General features: G+C 38.9%; 1 pseudogene; it reads right to left on the reverse strand.

The window, feature by feature from the left end:
- Nucleotides 1-547: 547 nt before the first annotated feature.
- On the reverse strand, nucleotides 548-1,471 carry LOC105484645 (large ribosomal subunit protein uL18 pseudogene; annotated as a pseudogene).
- Nucleotides 1,472-2,660: the final 1,189 nt, after the last annotated feature.

Genomic DNA, 2,660 nt, shown 5'->3' on the forward strand with positions numbered 1-2,660 from the left:
TAATATTGATTCAATAACACAAAATATTAGCAAATAATAAACAGCGCTATGTTCAGTAATAATATACCATGACTGCAGACCTCATATGGGTACTTTAAGAATATAAGCAGTTTGGACTGGGTGTTGTGGCTCACGCCTGTAATCCCAGCACTTTGGGAGGCCGAGGTGGGTGGATCACAAGGTCAGGAGATTGAGACCATCCTGGCTAACACCGTGAAACCCTGTCTTTACTAAAAATACAAAAATTAGCCAGGCATGGTGGTAGGCACCTATAGTCCCAGCTACTTGGGAGGCTGAGGCAGGAGAACGACGTGAACCCGGGAGGTGGAGCTTTCAGTGAGCCGAGATTGCGCCACTGCACTCCAGCCTGGGCAACAGCTAGACTCCATCTCTGGGAAAAAAAAAAAAAAAAGAATATAAGCAGTTTGATATTAAAAATATTGTTATTTTTATTCTTTTTAGTGGTAGGTTGAATAGACTAAATAATGCCAAATATTTTCTTTTCTTTTTTTTTTTTTTCCGTCCATAAGTTTATTGCCTGATCTGAAAAATCATCATAGAAAATTGTTTGGTTTAGCTCTCAGCAGCCCGCTCCTGAGCTCTGAGGAAGCTTACCTTCTTTTGAGCTACCCGATCCTTCTTCTGAGGAAGGGACATTTTGGGACGGTTCCACCTCTTCTTTTTAACTTCTTTCTTGGCTTCTTTTCATAGACTGGATTCTCTCTTATAGCAGCATGAGCTTTCTTATACATCTCCATCATGTCTGGAGTTACGCTGTTCTTTATGTATTGAGAGAACTGTTTCTTGTAAGCATCTTCCTCTTCTTCCATTAAGTAATGCTTGTAATCTGCAACATTCTGGCCAATGATATGCTTCCAGTGTACTTCTTCATTAAATTCCTTACTTTCAGAATCATAACCAGGGAATCATTTGATACTGTGAGGGATAGACAAGCCTCCATCCACAGCTCCCTTCAGAGCACCAAAAACTTTATTGCCAGTGGTAGTTCTGGCAAGGCCTGCATCCAAATAGCAGGTGAAGACACCTGGCTGACCATCAATGCTTTCCACATTGTATTCATCACCAGTCTCCTCCACTTGGCCTTCATAGATCTTGTCCATGCCAAAGCTATTGAGAAGCCTGTGGGCCAGCAGCAGGCCAGCACAATATGCTACAACATAATTTGTCAGGCCAACCTTCACACCATATTTTGGCAGTTCGTGTGCATCTACTGTGCAGACTATCATATCCCCCTCTATACAGGCATAAGCAATCTGACAAATGATATCTCTGCTTGTTACATGAACTATCATCCTGTATTTGGGTGTGTTGTGTTTATTTTTATCCTGTATCACCAAGCGTTTCTGAGCATAGTAATCAGTTTTACCCTCTCGTCGTCTTCTAAATTTCACTTGGTATCTCTTAAAGGAGGCCTTACTCTTAACAACTTTAACAAACCCCATCCTTCGGAACAGAGGCCTGCATCTGCGGCTGACAGAGACCTGCAGACCCAGTGGCGCTAGGTGGGGGGAAAAAGACCACATGTTTTCAACAAGCTTTTAAAATTTAGAATAGCTTTACATTTTAAATGTGTAAAATGTTTAATTAAATCTGCAAACCAGAGAAAGCTTCTGTACAGATTATTTCAGCAAGGTATTAAACCTAGCACTCATTAGTTAGTATTCCATGGTGTATACATAGCACATTTTCTTTATCCAGTCTACTATTGATGGGCATATAAGTTGATCTCATATTTTTGCTATTGCGATTCATGCCACAAGGAACATCTACATGCATATGTCTTTATGATAGAAACTTTTACATTCCTTTGTGCATATACCCAGAAATGAGATTGCTAGGTTGCATGATAATTCTGTTATTAGGTTTTACAGGAATTGCCACACTGTTTTCCACAATGTTTTAAATAATTTACATACCCGCCAATAGTATGTAAGGTGTTTCTTTTTCTCCACAACCTTGCCAGAATCTATTATTTTTGACTTCTGAATAGTAGTTATTCTGACTAGTGTGAAATGGTATCTTATTTTGGTTTTGATTTGCATTTCTCTAATGATCAGCCATGTTGAACATTTTTTCATATGATTGTTGGACGCATCTTCTAAGAAGTGTCTGTTCACGTCCTTTCCCCACTTGTTAATGAGGTTGTTTCCATCTTGTAAATTTGTTTAAGTTCCTCATGAATGATGGATATTAGACCTTTGTCAGATGCATAGTTTGCAAAAGTTTGCTCCCATTCTGTGGTTGTGTGTTTAATCTGTTAATAGTTTCTTTAGCTGTGTAGAAGCTCTTTACTTTAATTAGATCCCATTTGTCAATTTTTTGCTTGTGCCAAAATTGCTTTTGGCATCTTGTTCATGAAATATTTGCTCATTCCTGTGTCCATAATATTACTTAGGTTGTCTTCTAGGATTTTTATAGTTTGAGGTTTTACATTTAAGGATTTAATTGAGTTGATGTTTTATATGGTGTAAGGAAGGGGTCCAGTTTCAATCTTCTGCCTATGGCTAGTCAGTTATCCCAGCACCACTTATAGAATAGGGAGCCCCTTCCTCATTGCTTGATTTTTATCAGCTCTGTCAAAGTTGCAGGTGTGTGGTCCCATTTTGGGGTTTTCTATTATGTTCCATAGGACTATGTGT

The sequence above is a fragment of the Macaca nemestrina genome, chromosome 1 (assembly GCF_043159975.1).
Source record: "Macaca nemestrina isolate mMacNem1 chromosome 1, mMacNem.hap1, whole genome shotgun sequence".
Classification (NCBI taxonomy): Eukaryota; Metazoa; Chordata; class Mammalia; order Primates; family Cercopithecidae; genus Macaca; species Macaca nemestrina.